This window comes from Portunus trituberculatus, chromosome 44 (genome assembly GCF_017591435.1).
Source record: "Portunus trituberculatus isolate SZX2019 chromosome 44, ASM1759143v1, whole genome shotgun sequence".
Lineage (NCBI taxonomy): Eukaryota > Metazoa > Arthropoda > Malacostraca > Decapoda > Portunidae > Portunus > Portunus trituberculatus.
The window spans coordinates 6,588,054-6,608,053 of NC_059298.1; the positions used below are offsets into that span (position 1 = coordinate 6,588,054).

Genomic DNA, 20,000 nt, shown 5'->3' on the forward strand with positions numbered 1-20,000 from the left:
ATAGCGAAGGAGACCAGTCAAGTGTTGTAGTTCATTAGATGAACAAAATGGTTGCTACATTACTTACTCGGAAAAGTGAATCGATTGAATATTTTACTTCTTATCAAAATTCAGTTGAATAATAGTTACTGCAAAATCGTCCGGTACACGTTCAGTCTGAACATTGTCTATTGCAGGATTCTGAGTTTGCATGTCGTCTGGACCTACTAACTTAGGTTGGCTGCTTCCTGCCACTCAGGGCTGCCTAGTGTACATTCTACCCATTCATCTGACTTTCAAGAGTTCCTGTCTGCCACTCGGCGCTCGGTATTCACTATGCATCACTTGGGTTACCACATTCAGCCGTTCTCTTCCCTTTCCTTCATTCCCTCTCCTATACACTGCCTCTGCTCCTCTTTCCGCTAGAGACTCTCCCTTCCCTCGGCCACCTTTGCCTCCCAAGTACCATTTCCCCTTTCTTACCCTTCCTTTTCTCAATTCGTCCTTCCTCTTTCCCTCGTCTAACGTCACCCCACCTTCCCATCTTTCATCCCTCCCTCCCGCTCTTTCCATCTCCCCCATTCCCCTTTCTCCCTACCCTCCCGTTAACCCCTCCTCCTCCTCCTCCTCTTCCTCCTCCATCCCCAAGAGGTCCGTGACTCACCTTCGGCGTCCCCCATCTGTCTTTCCCCGGCAGGCCATCTCCCCCGGCCGTACAAACTTCGAGGCTCCGCATAAAACTTTCTTCCGCCTATCCATTACCCTTCAGGCCGCTCGCACTTAAATGGTCCGGATCAGGCAGTACTCTATAGGAGGAGTCGGGTATCCCTGTAACCCGGGCCAGGGAGCACCGCGGAGAATACATACTGGTGCACATACTGTCGGTGGCGGTGGTGGTGCAGGTAGAGTGAGTGTGTGGGTGTTGACTGATTTCTTCAAGGCCTCATGGCGGGTTTTGGTGGGAAAGGGGAAGTGCAGGGTGGTATTTGTCTGCTTTGGTCTTGTCGATTATTATTTTTTTTCATTTTCTTTTGTTTATTTATTTTTGGTTGGGTATCAGATATAAGTTTATGCTAGGTTTATTTCTGTCTCCGTCTATTCGTGTTTTCTGTATAATTTTCTGCTCATAAGCGTGACGGTGTGAGGTGAAGGATTGTGTTTGCTTTGGTCATGAGTATAAACGTCTGTGCTTTGTTTTACGTCAATGCATAAACATATCAATGTGAAGAAAGTTTTATTTGTGTGTAGTGTACAATATCTTATAGTATTTGCTCGTCTTTGTCAGTGTCTTATTCTTTTTGTGTGTGCATTTCTTTGTTCGTGTGCCTATTTTTTTTTTCTCCTTGTCCGACTTTCACTGTTTGTCTGTCCGTCTGTGTATCTCTCTCTCTCTCTCTCTCTCTCTCTCTCTCTCTCTCTCTCTCTCTCTCTCTCTCTCTCTCTCTCTCTCTCTCTCTCTCTCTCTCTCTCTCTCTCTCTCTCTCTCTCTCTCTCTCTCTCTCTCTCTCTCTGGTATAGATGATTAAGGTGTTCGGCTGCATCTGGAAATTTCACTTTCAATTTTTCATCTACACCCGAACCTCATCCTCCTAAAAACGCTGATTGACTGTGTTTGTTGTGTCATTACGTGTGATGATGATGTGTTTTGAGGGAGGGTCAGGCGGGGAAGCAAGCTTTTTTTCATATACGAGTATACAGTTCATCATTTAATCATCATAGAAATTAATAACGAAATTGTTTTACGAAGTAATGGATCGTAGTGAATATCATATACATTGAAAAAAAGTCATATTATTATATTTATACATTACCATACAAGTGTGTATGGTATATATATATATATATATATATATATATATATATATATATATATATATATATATATATATATATATATATATATATATATATATATAGTGAAATGGAGAATTTCTGAAATTCCTTTTATATCCAGAAAAAAAAGGTACATACAAAAATACTCCCTCATCCACATTTTTTGTTATTCTTTTTTTTTCTTTTTTGTCTTTCTGTGCTATAGTCGTTTTTGTTTATACAGATGCATGAAAGCTTCAATTTTGTTCACTTTTTTCCTTTTTTTCTTTGTGTGTGTGTGTGTGTGTGTGTGTGTGTGTGTGTGTGTGTGTGTGTGTGTGTGTGTGTGTGTGTGTGTGTGTGTGTGTGTGTGAGTTTACAAGGTTGTAACTGTATTGTGTGCAGCTAACCATTCGCTGAGCACGTTGTGGCCACAAAGAACAGAGGATTCAAGGAAGGAACACATGCTTCTATGAAGAATTTCCTGCTGGGCACACCACAAAGAATGCACAACAAAGGCGACAAGATGTTTTGGGGACTAATAAATCAAGCATAGTACTCTCTCTCTCTCTCTCTCTCTCTCTCTCTCTCTCTCTCTCTTGGTGCAGTAGTAACGCGGATACACCTACTCGCACACCCACCCATCCACCCTGCCTTTCTCCTCCGCCCATTGCCGCCCATCCTCGCCCACTTCTACTCTTTCCTGCTTATTCTCAGTCGCCAGCACGCCATCCTGTCCCTTCCACCTCCTTGCCTCCTCATCCTCATCCATTTGTATGCTGCTCCCATCCACGTCAATTTTGCTCATGTATTATCATCGTTCTTCTTTGTCCTCCTCCTCTTCCTCTTCTTCCTCTTCTTGCTCTCCGTCCTCTTGCTGGTCCCCTTCTCGTACTCGTCCTCTCCTCTCTTTCTTTTCCACTTTAGTTACTTATACAATCACTTTTATGTACATTTTTTAGCGTCTACTTTTGATACAGTTCAGCATTGTTTTTTTTTTTATAGTCATATTCTCTCTCTCTCTCTCTCTCTCTCTCTCTCTCTCTCTCTCTCTCTCTCTCTCTCTCCGCTCAGGCCACTCAAATTTCCCGGTAAAAGCCTAGTTTGTTGGTGGGCGGATCATGTTTCTGTGTGTCTAGGGCGGCGTCGGTGTGGTGGATGTGGTGGTGGTGCTCCCGTGAAAGTTATATCATTCTCTCTCTCTCTCTCTCTCTCTCTCTCTCTCTCTCTCTCTCTCTCTCTCTCTCTCTCTCTGTTATTGTTAGTAGTAGCGGAAATGAGGAGCATTAGGAAAGGGGCGGTGGCAGAGAGAGGGATGGTGGTGGCGGTGATGGTGGTGAGAGACGAGAGAGGAAAAAAAAAGAGACTCAGCAAATCACATGACACACTTGGTAGCATTTTGAGGTCACGAATGCACGACGAAGAGGAAATGGAAGTGTGTGTGTGTGTGTGTGTGTGTGTGTGTGTGTGTGTGTGTGTGTGTGTGTGTGTGTGTAAGAGAGAGAGAGAGAGAGAGAGTGTTCTCCCTATAATCGTTTTACTTTAGAAAATATCGTTATGATGTTTTTTTTTTATTATTATGTCTATATTTAGCCACACACTTTGTTCTTTATCAATTCAACTAGCAAATCATCTATAAAATTTTATTTGAAAAAGAAAAAAATATATATATATATATATATATATATATATATATATATATATATATATATATATATATATATATATATATAGATAGATAGATAGATAGATAGATAGATAGATAGATAGATAGATAGATAGATAGATATGGCAAAAAACAACATTACACGAAAGCCTCCTGAGTGGTCAATATACTCAACAGAATGAAGGCAATCAAGGAAAAGAAGATGATATTTGTACACTATTTCAAACCAGGAACGCGTTGCAGCCCGGCCTTACACTACTCCCATACTGGTGAACCAATAGCCACCAAGAATCTTTGGATTACGAGTACCATCTTGCGTCATGCATACCAAAGACCACACGCTGCCGGTCTATTCATTACCCCCTGAGCTCCCTACCAAGGATGTGTTTCCAACCTCTGTCTGGTTCACATTTTGACCGCATTAGATAACATATACGAGTGTTGTTTTCTACGAGTACATTTTCTTGGAGAGACAGAGCGACACAAAGAGAGACAGGAGTTGGATCTGTGTGATAAGAGTCCGGCTGCTGGAGACACAAGGAAGTGAAAGAGAAGCGTAAAAGGAGGAAAATCAGAAGTACTGAAACCAAGAATGGTGGGAAGGTAATCTGCTGGGAGAAAAGGCAGCCGAGGAGAAATAAATGGGATGGTGGATGGTCTTAAGGGAGGAAATGTAATCTAGAGGGAAGTGAAGCAAGAGGGGAAGAGGGAGACGGAGGAGGAGAAGGAGAAGTGGAGATGGATGGATGGAGAGAGGGAAAAAGAAAAGACAGGGTGAGACAAAAGGGCTTCCCGCAAGCAAACAGAGGAATGTCAATGAGGCGTAACAGTCCGGCGGGGATAACGACGCAATGCATATGTTTATGGGAGAAGCGAGGGAAGGGAAGGGAGAGAGAGAGAGAGAGAGAGAGAGAGAGAGAGAGAGAGAGAGAGAGAGAGAGAGAGAGAGAGAGAGAAGTGGGAGGAAAGAAAGAGAGGGAGTGAGGTTCGAGGATGGAGATGGAGAGAGGGAAGATGGATGGGAGCCACAACCATAACACCCAGTACAGTACCTCGTCCGGGCTTAGGGAAACGACCACTTCGATGTTCCGCCGATAAACCCTCGGTAACAACGGCATTTTCGTTGCCATAGTGGAAGAAGTAGTAGTTGCAATAATAGTAGTAGTAGTAGTAGTAGTAGCAGCAGCAGGAGCATCAGTAGTTATTGGTGTTGTTGTTGCATTATGATAGTGATGGCAGTGACAATATTGAAATAAAGGCAATGTTAATATCTTCCATTTACGTCAAGACAAGCTCCATCATGATTTTTCTTGCCTCGCTAATGGAGTATCTAATGGACAGCACAAAAATAGAATATGGCGAAAAACAGAGAAGATATAAATTCTTGTTTGTACTTCGTGATTTTATATATTCTCCTTTTAATTTAGTTGTCTATGTACAGTTTCAAGTGAAAAGAATCAGTAGTGTGTACACATCCCTAAAGTACGTAGACATGAACGCATTGTCTAATTTCTGTAACCTTATATTACAGCCCCCTTTCTTCTTCTTTTTTTTTTTTTAGAAACTCTAATAAAAATCAAGTTAAAAGTTCATATATTAACCATTAAACAAACTCAGTGTTCTTTGCCATCACTACTTAGAAAAGCTGTACATGGTCTGGGGATGAACAGAAAAAAAAATTGAAAGAAAGAAATAAAACAGAGTATTTAAATTGTGAGCGGTGGATGGGATGAGGGAGCAAGGAAGTCACTCGCTTCGTTATAGTGACTGTTGGTTAATTAACAAAGTTTACGCAATTGTATATGTATCACAGACGACCTGCACTTCTATCGCCACTCAAACAAGACAGTTACACTATATTGTAATTTTTTGTCGATTAATTATTCAACTCAAAATCACATTCATAGATGAGATTGTGAATAAATAATGAGATAATATATCATCATCGCCGGTCTATTTGAGTCCAGGACAAAGCTTCCACAGTAATTAGTAGCGGTGTTATGCCAGACAGCGCGTCACACTGCCATGGGGTGTCACCGTGCAGGTACTACGGCGGCGAGGAAGAAAACAATAGATATGTGTGTGTGTGTGTGTGTGTGTGTGTGTGTGTGTGTGTGTGTGTGTGTGTGTGTGTGTGTGTGTGTGTGTGTGTGTGTGTGTTATATCAAGGTTCAAAGAGATTGATTAAGTGGAACTAAACATTATTCTTCTTTCTCCCACTTCTCTTTACACACACACACACACACACACACACACACACACACACACACACACACACACACACACACAGAGAGAGAGAGAGAGAGAGAGAGAGAGAGAGAGAGAGAGAGAGAGAGAGAGAGAGAGAGAGAGAGAGAGAGAGAGAGAGAGAGAGAGAGAGAGAGAGAGAGAGAGAGAGATATTGTATTAGTCTTCGACATAAATGAATAGATAATATTAGTTCGTTCTTTGCGTCAATGAAAATGGCATTATGAGTCATTAACTGCATCTTTTCTTGAATCAATCATCGTGTCATTAAATCAGTCTCTGTTTTGTTTTTATTTCTCATGTAGGTATATTAATTGAATTATAGTTGCCTTTCCTGGAACCACCGAGATGTATTGCCACAGCTACCGAGTATTTGAATGTAATACGTCTGTTGCTCAAGGACAATAACCCTTTACTTGGTAAAATGTTAATAATTGGCTTTAATAAACAAACACACACACACACACACACACACACACACACACACACACACACACACACACACACACACACACACACACACACACACACTGTAATTCTTCTTCAAGCTCCTATATATATATATATATATATATATATATATATATATATATATATATATATATATATATATATATATATATATATATATATATATATATATATTACAAGAGGAAGATTGTGTCTGTGATGTTTTGTTGACCTTTCTCACTCTTATCTACTCCGCAGGAAATTGCTTGAACCTTGGCGGCGTGACAAGAGCAGACATCAGGTAAGTGAGACAGGATATTTTCAATTAAATGTTTATTAGGTATCATGAAAGACAGGTGAGATTGAAGGTAAAGGAAGAGAGAAGGAGAGGGAGAAAGAGGGATGAGGATATTAATTGTTTAGAAAGAAAATATGCACACAAAGAGCAAATTGTTGACATGGTCATGGTAATAATGGAAAAAAAAAAAACATGAAAAAAAGCGCGAAGTGAAGATACGCTAGTGATTAACATGAAGGAGAAATAAAAAATAATAATTAAGAGCAGTTAATGAGTATCTAGCGACGACAAAGGAGATGCAAAAAAAGAGTAATTACGAAGTTGCGAAGGAAAGGAAGTTATGAGAGAGATAATGGGAGAGATAATGTGAAAGATAATGTGAATCCGCTGAAAGGAATGAGATGGTGAGCAAAATATTGTTTATAACTAGATAAGATGAAAACGGAAATTGTGTTGGCGAGGGGAGACCTTTATGGGACGCGAGGACAGACCGAGACATTGCTGCCATTCCCCGCAACGACAGGAAAAAAACACGATGGACGACCAGATTAATGTACTAATTGTGAGTGCCTGGGAGGTGATATGCGAGAGAGAGAGAGAGAGAGAGAGAGAGAGAGAGAGAGGAGAGGAGGGGATGGTTCAGCTCCTGCCACTGTTAGCAAAGGGCAATTAACACTTATCTAGCACACACACACACACACACACACACACACACACACACACACACACACACACACACACACACACACACACACACACACACACTATAGCTGGATTATTGTTTACCTTCAGAGTAGCAACATGTCTCTCTATCTCATTAACTTCTTGTTCCTCTTCTCCCACATACAACCTCCCCCACTCTTCCTCCTCCTCCTTCTCCTCATCTTCTCTCGTCACCCTTCACCCGCCGTGACACTTCATCATAAGCAAGAAACCTCTCAAACCATATCAGCAAACCTATCTTGAGTTATGATTAAATATTCGAGGTTAATGTTAAGGCGACTTTTCCGTACCTTGAGATCTTTGATACCGGTGATTTTTGTCTTCATTAGCCCTTTCAATACTGGGACACATTTTTAGTTTAAGATTTGTGTACGATTAGATAATTTTATTGACATTACGAAGGGTCTTTGGAGGTCAGAAGATTAATAGCCACAGTCTTCACTATTTTAATTCCCCACGTATGTTTCTGAGGCTGTATAAAATCACCAGATAGTAAGCAGAATGAATATAGAAACGCGTCATGGTATTCAAGACAATTGTATTAATTTATTGACACCCACTAGCATTCTATGCAAGAAAAATATAAATATAAGAATACATTGAATGATAGAAACGCAAGAGGGTAGTATAGTGGTGGTGATGAATAAGTAAATAATGCGTTAGGCGATGATAATAGCGTGAATGGTGACTGGCCCAGAATTCTATCCACTGTGGGTTCAAATTCATAGTGTAGAAATTATGGTGATTGTGGTGAGTAATGGAAAGTGTAAACAGGAGCTACTAATGGGAATGTTTGTGGTGGTGGTGGTGAATGATGCAAAGTGTATATGCGATTAGGTAGTGAGAATGTTGGTAGCAGTGGTGAATGATACTTGCAAGTCTGAGTTCATAATGCCAGCGATGATGGTAGGAATGAATGATGTTGAACGATACAAAGTGTAGGGTTCAGTTGGCTGTGGTGACAAAGATGATGTTTGTGAATGATAGGAATGTGGGTCTGAATTCGCGGTGCATTGTAGTGATGGTGAAAGTGGTGAATGATATAAATTGTGGGTCGAGTCCTAGTGGTTGTGATGGTGGTTGTAGTGAGTGGCAGTAATTGGCATCATGCATACATTCCTCCTAACGTGGCAGTTTTTGCCTATCCAACTTGCCTGACTCACTCTTGGCACTGGCTCTCACAACTTTCTGGTCAGATCTTGCTTATTGAACAGCCACATTTTATCGCTGAAGGTGAAGGTACAATGACCTTCCCGCAATTATTAGGATTTAGCGCGAATTGGCAAGTAACTTTAGTAATGTTTGGATGGCACTGGACGCACAAGTGAAGGTCATTGAAGCACCATTCACAGTCACAGTCGTCAGTCCGTCTCATTCTGCTTGACAGTCTGTGAAATGTATCATGAAAAATTTTGAGGCAATTATATTATCAGAGTTTTAAATTCAATGGTGGAACCATATCCTCGTCTGGTGAGGAATTTGAATACAGAATCAATAATTATAAATACTTCATTGGAAATGCAATCGAACACCATAGGAATGTTGCTTACGTAGGCTGCCAAACAGGACTGGAGAACGTGAGAGATGCTGAGTGAGGTAATGCAGGGGCCCCTCTGTATCTCAAGGTCACGTACCACCCTACCCATGCCATCCCTCCCATGCTCTTTACTTCTGTTCCCGCTGCTTAGCTACTGTTGCCGGCGGACAAATATGAAACTCAAAGGAACCTGTATACGCAGTGTATTTCATAGGCAGAGACATATTACTATTTTTTCTCATCAAAACCTGACAAGATCCAGCACCAAGTTTGAAGGAATTTTCTAAAACCGAAATCCTGATGCATATTTGAGAGAAAACTGAAAGCGAATCTCAATAGTAAGAGCACGATACTTTGTCAGTTGCCAGTGGGACAAAGAGAGCCGCGGCTCTGAGAGGCCTGCGTAAGGTGAGTGAGAGTTGTTGTGCCTCCCCCCGAGCGCCTCTCTCACACAGTGGTTAATGTGGCAGTGGTTGCATCACTTCTTGTGTATCTCAAAAGGCGTTGATGAGCGTGAGGAGTGGGGTCCTGCCAGGGGTGATGGAGAGAGGGATGTTTGTTACGAATAAATTTAATTCTCTTCACTAACCTAAACATCCTTGTGTTGATCAGTGAGAAGACGGTGCTTTCTCAGTAAAGATGTTTCATTTGTTTGTTTAGTTTACGTGTGAAAAGGAAGCTTTGTGAGGCACAAGTGTTACAGACGTGATTGTTTATCTCCTCCAGCCTCCAATGTCACCACCCCAACCCAGTGTTGCCTCTTCCTCCTCCATCGTCTCTTTCTCCTCCATTCCTCCCGTATTTTCCTCCTCCTCCTCCTCGTCCTCCTCCTCCTCCTCCTCCTCCTCCTCCTCCTTTTTCTTCTTCTTCTTCTTCTTCTTCTTCTTATTATTATTATTATTATTATTATTATTATTATTATTATTATTATTATTACTATTATTGTTATTATTATAATTATTATTATCATTTGTATTATTATTATTATTATTATTATTATTATTATTATTATTATTATTATTATTATTATTATTATCGTTATCATTATCATTATTACTCTGCTCTTCCTCTTTTCGTCCTCCTCTTCAACTATGAATGTACTTGTCCTTATTCTTACTCATCATGCCCTTGCTCTTCATTGTTGTCATATTTGTTTCCTCCATTTAGTCACCAGTCAGTGCATCATGTGGCGTGCGTGCCAGCAAAGATATAATCCCTCGCCTCGCAGTGTGGTGAACGTGACGGTGTGTTTCCTGATAAAAGGTGAACAACAAAGGTGCGTCGTAAATCATAATTAAATATTGCAAATTGTTTAATGTGGCGCGGAATGTATATAAGTAAATTTCGAGTGATAAATCGCGAGCAAATGTAAACATCACCATTCATTGGTTCCCTTATTACTACGTGCATGTAGGGAAAAGGGAAAGGTGTTTTGTTTACCAGTTTTGTTGTTGTTGTTGAGAGAGAGAGAGAGAGAGAGAGAGAGAGAGAGAGAGAGAGAGAGAGAGAGAGCCGGTATACCCGTTTGAGACAGCCAAAAAGACAGTAGCAGGTGAATAGTGTTTCCAGGCTCCCCGTCCTCTTCCAGCTCCCAAAATGAGAGGCTCACCGGCTATGGCAATAATGAAACTTTGTGAGGTTAGGATAGAAAAGCGATGCGTGGGGATAAAACACTGATGGTGGTGGCCCGAACAGTCACGGGACGAGGAAGAAAAATCTTAATTGAAATAGGGTCCCGCACAAATCTCATGATAAGTTTTCATGCCAAAAGAGAAATTGGAGGCAAAATTAAGTGGCATTAGGGTAATGGCAAAAAAAAAAAAACAATAGAAGAGCAAAGAAAAAAATAGTTCGGTGTTAAGGAGACAGCGTGAGGAAGAAGAGGGAAATGGGGGAAGAGGAAGGGAAGGCAAGGGAAAGAGAGTTAAAGGAAAAGAAAGAGAGTTGACAGGCAGTGACGTTATCGTCCTATTTTTTTCTGATGCTCATTTAAGAGCACAACCGGCCATGGGCAACAAAAAAAACTTGCCCGGTTGAGTCCCCAACGAGAATCCAATCTCAATATTGAATAACGGAGGATAAGTGTCGTGAGGTTTCCCTCTCGAAAGAATTCAAGCCATAGGAAGATGAAACGAAATAACTAGGCAGGAAACGACGATTATATGATAATGGTAGTGATAGATGTAAGTACTTATGTTCGTATAAGTGTATATCTGTTTCCATGTATGTTATTCGTATATATTGATACATGAATGCAGTTATGTATGAAAATATGCATTCTTATTATATTTGCCTTTTTTTCACGTGAAAGGATGTGTTGGAATCTTCGCACGAGGCGAATCCTCTCGTGTGTTTGGGGGAGATGCAGAGAGCCAACCCAAGTTGACGAATTCAAGGGGAGAGAGGCAGACGTTGGTGCGGGGAGGGCAGCAGCTTGCAGCGAACGAGCAGCGGCGATGCCTCGTCTGGCTCTCGCCGGGTAATGGTGTTATAAAATGGAATTCCAAGGGTCAATGTAATACAGTTTGGGAGGTACCTGGCCGCCCATAACGCGAAGGGTCCTGTAATGCCAGAGGTGACCGGCTCGAGGCATCTAGAGAAGAAAGTGTCATACCCCATATGGCTAATAATCCTCACATTTTGGACACATAGGTCCATGTGGTGCCCTGAACGCGTCTCTAGTGCGTGCCAGCCCGTCTCCCGTCAGGCTGGTCCATACCCGGCATTCTGATGTAATACTTGGGCGCATCACCTAGCTGGCCATGATGAATAGCACGTTTCGCCCTCCAAAAAACCCCAGAGATATTGCGCACCAGATCAGGCCAAGACTGTGCAAAGCCACACTCTCCTAAGAGGGCTATTTGCATATATATTAATACTAGGAATATGAACCTAACAAAGTAGGGCTATAGAGGCCACAGATGCCGCCTGCACCTGAATCCGCGTGCGGGGCAATACAGTCGTAATTGCTCTTTCACTTTCCGAGCTTAATTTGCATATCTATCAAAACTAACAAAATCATTCTCTATAAAGCCGCCGTTCACCTGGGCTCGGGACCAATGGCCTCCACCACCCACTCCCCTGCCTTCCCTCCACTAGGCCCTTGTCTCCCTTTCGGCTCGAAAAGGCAGTAAACGGCATCAAGTTTTCATCGAGGCAAAAACAAAGGGACGTCTCGTGTTTTTATAGAACAGGGTACAGTAAAATCCCTCCTGCCCTTGTTCGGTATTAAGAACCTTTCAGAGGCATCGGGTGAAGTGCTCGGTTTTTGAAGCGGGACAGTGTCAGCAGTGGGAGGCGCACCACCTCTGTGAGACAACGTGCAGGGTGTAATGTTATTGTGTTGAAAATCCTCTCGGTGGAAACAACGACACGTTCACCTCTTTCAGTATCTCAGCGAGGACTGGCGAGGCTTCAACGCGAAACATTCTTTTTTCTTAGTGCGAGACTTTTAATGACGGCACATCAGATTTGGCGCAAAGGTCACGCCGAGGCAATTTAATCAACGCGCAAATAATATTCATTCGAAAATAATTGCAACGAGCATCTTCTTAAATGACAAAAATTAATTTTATTTTTAGTTTTATTTAATGTCTTTGACCGGAAAAGCTGACGAAACATAGAAATATACTGTGATGAACATCTAACTGCCACCCTTTAGGATTCCTAATTATCTCCTTTCTGTGCTGCCTTTCCTCCCCCCGTGCCGTCTTTCCCGGCCCCCATCATGCATATACTCCTCCTTCGTCTAGGAATTCATCAAAGGTGACACATGGCAGCGATCAACTTTGTAAACGCCGATTTACCTGATCCTCCTGGTGCACTCTTTTCTCCAAGGAAGCAGCTCGTTTCATGTGTTCCGTGTATCCTCCAGACCTTGTGTTTCATGCTCACTATCATTGTTATCTGTAATATCTTCATTAGACATGCTTTAATCAGATCAGCGTTTTCTTCGTAGTCTTGTCTTAGGAATTATGTTCTTAATGAAAAAAGTGACATATGATCTTCCAGGTCCCTTACACATTCACATTATCGTACTTAGGAATAGAGATATTTGTAGAAATATACATATTCACAAAATCATGTAAATTAGAGAACTAGAGGAAGGAAACAATATAACATAAACTGACCTCATTCTTGCAGATTTAGGACACACACACACACACACACACACACACACACACACACACACACACACACACACACACACACACACACACACACACACACACACATTACACACACACACACACACACACACACACACACACACACACACACACACACACACACACACACACACACACACACACACACACACACACACACACACACACACACACACCTTGAAGCGACCGAACACTCCTGCACGTCTTATTCCCCCTCAGCCTGGAGGCCATCCGTCCTCTTAATCGTAACAACAACAGATGGAAACAATGATAAGATTACAGACTCGACAGGAAGTAAGTTCTGTATATAATGAGATCAACTCGCGAGTTTACATGCAGGCCTCTCCTCCCTTCCTCCCTCCTCCCTCTTCATCTTCTTCCCTTTACCTCTTCTTCCCTCTCTTCTTCCTGAACTCCCTTCCGCTGCCTCACAGTCTCTTCTTCTCTCACCTTTCTCTCTCCCTCTCCTTATTTTCGTTCCTCTTCATCTACCACTTCACTTCGCTGCTTTCATTCCTTTTCCCTTTCTCCTATGAACATCTTTCTTATCATCCTTCCACATTCCTATTTTCCTCTACAACTCATCGATTTCTCCCTTTTTCTCTCTACCTTCTCACCTCTTCCTTCATTTCCTTCCCTTACAACCTTCTTTCTCTTCTTCCTTCTGCATCCTCGTCTCCCTCAATCCTCCTCTTCACTCCTATCTCTTCTCCTGTCTTTTTAGCCCTCCTTGCGCCTCTTCTGTTACCCTCTCCTTCTATTCTTCCTCTCTTCCACTTCCTCTTGTTATTCCTCTGTTTTTTTTGTTTTGTTTTTTTGAAACCCCAGCCTGTACACATTACCAGTTACACATCCTTCGTTGACAGACCAACATCAGACTTCCGTGTACACATAACCTCGAAATCTCGCTATCGTTTCACACACACACACACACACACACACACAGAGAGAGAGAGAGAGAGAGAGAGAGAGAGAGAGAGAATGTTTCCACGCACGTTCATAAGAAATTAAGGATAAATATGTAACAAAGGGATATCACGTAACGAAGTAAATATAAAAGAGAAAAGGGGAGAGAGCAAGGGAAAAAGGACGACGCGTGTGGCAAAAGATATGGGAAGGGAGAAAAGCGAGGGAGAGACAGACGAAGGGAGAAAAACGGAGGGAGGAAGGGGAGAGAAATGGAGGGAGGAAAGCCCTGGTCACGGACAATAACCAGCGAGTGGCGTTTCCGTTTGACTGATGAAACAGAAGTTGATAGCAATATATGTGTTTCCCCTTTTTGTGCAGGTAAAATTATTCTCTCTTCCCTTTTTCTACGTGGTACTATACTCTCTCTCTCTCTCTCTCTCTCTCTCTCTCTCTCTCTCTCTCTCTCTCTCTCTCTCTCTCTCTCTCTCTCTCTCTCTCTCTCTCTCTCTCTCTCTCTCTCTCTCTTCATTAGACATGCATATGAGCCTCTGCAGGTATCCCAGTATTATGGCACATACACATATACATATGTAAGCATGTGAATACGAGTACGTGGCTCTGTTCTGCAGCACGCACCGCCACCTGCTTAGGTAAACTCAATCTTACTCATACGTATACCTACCCACCCTCTCTCTCTCTCTCTCTCTCTCTCTCTCTCTCTCTCTCTCTCTCTCTCTCTCTCTCTCTCTCTCTCTCTCTCTCTCTCTCTCTCTCTCTATATATATATATATATATATATATATATATATATATATATATATATATATATATATATATATATATATATATATATGTGAAAGATGTTTCACAGCCCACCACCCTCTAGTCATCTGCTTCGCTTGCTTTGTTCATAAGGGTTACATTCTGAACAGAATATATATATATATATATATATATATATATATATATATATATATATATATATATATATATATATATATATATATATATATATATATATATATATATATATATATATATATATATATATATATATATATATATATATATATATATATATATATATATATATATGTTCATAAGGGTTACATTCTGAACAGAATATATATATATATATATATATATATATATATATATATATATATATATATATATATATATATATATATATATATATATATATATATATATATATATATATATATATATATATATATATATATATATATATATATATATATATATATATATATTCTGTTCAGAATGTAACCCTTATGAACAAAGCAAGCGAAGCAGATGACTAGAGGGTGGTGGGCTGTGAAACATCTTTCAGTTTTTTACGTGACATGAGCAAGTTAGTTCTCAAGAGGAAAATCTGTCCAGACTTCTTAAATGAAAACAAGTTTGCGTTTCTTCCGGAAATAAGAAAAGATAAAAGATTTCAGGCTGCAAGTATTGACGAAGGTACAAGGGAGGCGATGAACTCAGTTTGACAGCAATGATTCAAGACGAGACAGAGAAAATTAAAAGAAAAGATGATCACAATGAAAACAAGTAAATACTTGTATAAAAAAATGTTTGACTTTATGAAGACAACAAAGAGTATATAGATTAAAATGTAATATTATGAAATTGAAAGATAATAAAAAGGAGGAAAAAAGTAAACATTATGATGTAGTAATATCCCACTTCCTAGACGATTTGAATCATATACGTATTATGGTCATGAAACATATATTTGACGGAATTATTGAAAGCAAACAGTTTTAGTGATGAACATGATTGAAAGCTTTGGTAATGAACTGCATTTTTCAATATATATATATATATATATATATATATATATATATATATATATATATATATATATATATATATGATTCTGAAATTAAGCGTTTCTTTTCAGCTTTGGTGTGCGGGTTTGCGATGAATGATCTACTGGCACGCATATTGCCAAACACGTGTTGATATTTTATCCACCCTTTTGCCTCCTTTTCGCCGTGCTGCCATGACCTGTCCCGTAGCTAACAGCTTCCCCTTCCCGCGTCCCCTCTCTAACAGTCCTTTTATTTACTTGTTCTTCAAACTCGTCTTTCACCACCTCCCTCAAACTATCCCTTCGCCAAACAGCGTAAGGTTTTCTCTCTTCCCCTGACACGAACCTGTGTCACCTTACTCCTCACTCTTCACCTTCTTCTCCACCTGTGGCGACACGCTAGTGCATACACACTCCATGACTAAGTGATGGCAGACAACGTGACGTAACCTCCGGCAAAACATCGGTCATCATGGCTAACAGCTTAATGAGGGTCGAGAGAAAAAGATGTGTGTGTGTGTGTGTGTGTGTGTGTGTGTGTGTGTGTGTGTGTGTGTGTGTGTGTGTGTGTGTGTGTGTGTGTGTGTGTGTGTGTGTGTGTGTGTGTGTGTGTGTGTGTGTGTGTGTGTGTGTGTGTGTGTTTGGACTTGAACATCACACAATTACATTGCACAGGCAACCCATAGCAATTTCTTGCACCATTACATTCTCCTTCGCTCACAGGTCATCACGTCTCTTGTTCCACGAACGCTGGTGGACGATAATTTATGACACACTCTTAAATCCATCGTCCTACAGAGCTGAGTGTTCTTCCACGGCCAGGAAAGAATGGAAGGAGAGAGAATAGCAGGCAAAGGTGAAGGATGCAATGGGAAGTAGCAAATTAAAAAAAAAAGACAACAAATATATTCTAGCAAATTTTAATGGGGGATAATCTACTACTACTACTACTACTACTACTACTACTACTACTACTACTACTACTACTACTACTACTACTACTACTACTACTACTACTACTATTTACTGCTGCTGTTGGTACTTCTACTACTACTACTACTACTACTACTACATATTACAATTATTGATAAAAATGGAAAAATTAATAATAATAATATTATAATATTATTATTATTATTATTATTATTATTATTAATAATAATAATAATAATAATAATAATAATAATAATAATAATAATAATAATAATAACAATAATGATATAAATTCTATCAATAAGTGTCACTATACTGATATTCGAGGAGAGTGATTAGCGTATATACATGTCACTGCGTGAGCGATGTTAGTCAGTATAATATCATTAAATTGGCCAATTAAGAAGTTCGTGAGGGCATGTTCATCATTAGAGAGACACGCATTGAAAAGTACTCAATTAGTACCGTATTACAGACCTTTTCTGTTATAATCGCGGCGAAGCTGCGTGATTAATGATATTGTGGGAATTGCGCCAAGTGTCGTGTTATTCCATCTGTATGTTAAACTGAAATAGTCACACACACACACACACACACACACACACACACACACACACACACACACACACACACACACACACACACACACACACAGACACACACTGAACTAGCCGTTTGTGGTGTTCTAAGTAAAAAATAATGAGCCATCATAAGTGTATTTCCAGTGTTTCTATTTTATCAGTGGTGGTACTTTAACGTTTGTTGTTGTGCCTCTGTTCCTCAGTATTTGACTCACATTTATTATTTACGCGCTCGGTAATGTGTCTATTATTTATTCATATTTACACACAATCCTTTGTCTTTGAATATGTCCCATTAAATTTTCCTCTCTTTTATATATATATATATATATATATATATATATATATATATATATATATATATATATATATATATATATTTTCTTTTATTCCAGAATACTTGATAGATTTTGTAAGCGAATGTCTCCTGCCAGTTCTGTCTTTGTTTATTCTTGTCTTCTATATCTGTCAGATTACTGATTTTTATCTTATACAAATGGGTGATCGTGACTTAAGTTACATGGATATTTGCGTAGAATGAATAATAGTGATGGTGAGCAAATATCATATGTTTGCGTTGATACTTTTCTTAACATACACTGATACGTTTCTTTAAAGCCATGTTACATTTAGTTAGAGTTCCATTACATTAATGTTAAACTAGCGGAGCGTCCCACGTGCGCCTTAGCTGTGATTGTGACTTGAGGCGAGTGAAGCACCGGGGATAACACGAGTAAGGAAGATCTACCACCGCAACGTGTAATTACCTGCCCGCTGCAGCACACACCTGCCACCCACCGCACCGCCTCAAGAAGCCCTAAGACCCCCACAGGCTTCACTGTAAGCACACACACACACACACACACACACACACACACACACACACACACACACACACACACACACACACACACACACACACACACACACACACACACACACACACACTCTCTCTCTCTCTCTCTCTCTCTCTCACATGAAATATTATACTGGACTTTGCTTTCCTACGAGTATTTTTGAAATCGCACTCAGGCGTCTTTTCCTAGAAATAACACCACGCACTGGATAAATGTTGGGGACATTTTGCACAACTAAACACCGGCTGTCCGAGTGGCTTCTGTGTCATTAAGTAGAGGGTTCGTTTAATGGCCAAGAAATGTTACGAAATGAGCGATGAACACACAGACACACACACACACACACACACACACACACACACACACACACACACACACACACACACACACACACACACACACACACACACACACACACACACACACACACACACACACAGAAGACCTAAATAAACAAGGGTCATGATAATATAGGCAGCAAGAGGGTAGCGAAGCACGGAAGAGGGTATTAGTGTAGCCTTCTCGGGTGACCTGCTGGAAGGGAACGCTGCGCCAGGGATGATATCGCCTGTGCTCGCCTGCCGTGGCCGTGGTGGCAGTGGCGGCTGTGGCAGCAAGGTGGCGCTGCGAGTAACACAGTGGAACCCAGCGTGGGCTACAATATTTATACAACTCCCTCTGTTTTCCTACAGTACGCGGAAATAAGAATGTTATATATGGTCACCTGCATTAATATGTATGAGTGTGTGACGGAAATGCAATAACGAGGGGGACCACTATTTTATGCCGGTGTCAACATCCGTATGTACACGCTAATACCTGTGTGGCGTGCATGCGATTACATCCTTGCGTGTGCCCTTTCTATCTGGAGTTTTTTTTTTTTTTTTTTGTGTGTGTATCGGCCTGTTAATTTTTCAGATTCGTAAAATATTTGAACAAACAAAACATAAATGTATACTGATTTATAAATATCCGCGTACTTTAATGTGTATAGCAATGCGATGAAAAGGCATAACCCATCATTCGCGGGGTGTGAAAGCGCAAGTAATATGTCATTTTCGCACACATGCTCGCATTTGCAAACATTCACCAGTGTTAATATCCATAAATCGTTGCCTCTGTCAGTATTTCATCCCCGTACACCGCTCTCACACCAGCATTTCTCCTCTCTTTAATAATATAATCTGCATTCATATTGATGACATTACGCCCCTCGATCCGTCCCTGGCTCCCCGTCCCTTTTCCACCCCTTTCCCTGTATCTCATAGTGTGTTTTTCTGGTCTTTTTAACATTCGCCCTCTTATCGTGCACCTGTTCCATGTATCCTATTTATCCTATATTCATCCCTGGCTACCATTTTGCATGCCATATACATTCTTTCATCTCTCTCTCTCTCTCTCTCTCTCTCTCTCTCTCTCTCTCTCTCTCTCTCTCTCTCTCTCGTTTAGTTACTCTTTTTTTTCATCAGCCATGGTCTTTTTCTTTTTTCTTTTTTCTTGTCTTTTTTACCTATACAGTTTTATCCCATTACTTCGTCTTTTATCTGCTGCCCTTCTCCATTCTCTCAGGTTTTTCCCCTCCGGGCCAGCTCACCTATCCCTTGTGTCAATCTCCTGCCTCCCCTTGTGCTCTGTATCTTGTATCGCCTGTCTCTTTAACTCTTTGTCTGCAGCGTATAGTGTCTCCTGATGGCATTGTCCCATGGTGTCATTTTCTCTTTCTTCTATGTGTGTGTATGTGTGTGTGTGTGTGTGTGTGTGTGTGTGTGTGTGTGTGTGTGTGTGTGTGTCTGCGTGTGTGTGTGTGTCCTTCCGTATATCGAAGAGTGAATTTGTCAGCACCCCTTTGCTTTACATTCCCTCTCCCCACCTTTAATATATACTCGTATACACCTCTTGAAAGTGTTGCACACATTCTACTCACACCCGTTCTTCCCCCTCCCAGATCCCTCCACCTCTCCCAATTCACTCACTGCACTCCCTCCTTACCTCCCTTCCTCCT

The 20,000-nt window shown here is 40.7% G+C and overlaps 1 protein-coding gene and 1 long non-coding RNA gene across 3 annotated transcripts in view; one reads left to right on the plus strand and one right to left on the minus strand.

The window, feature by feature from the left end:
* The window catches only part of LOC123518692 (Krueppel-like factor 6), a 782,284-nt gene that overhangs the window by 150,524 nt on the left and 611,760 nt on the right, over nt 1-20,000 (minus strand). The window lies entirely within an intron of this gene.
* The window catches only part of LOC123518693, a 581,767-nt gene that overhangs the window by 79,076 nt on the left and 482,691 nt on the right, over nt 1-20,000 (plus strand). The window contains exon 2 of the long non-coding RNA XR_006678868.1: nt 6,413-6,455. This is a non-coding gene — a long non-coding RNA (uncharacterized LOC123518693). The remainder of the gene's footprint in view (nt 1-6,412; nt 6,456-20,000) is intronic.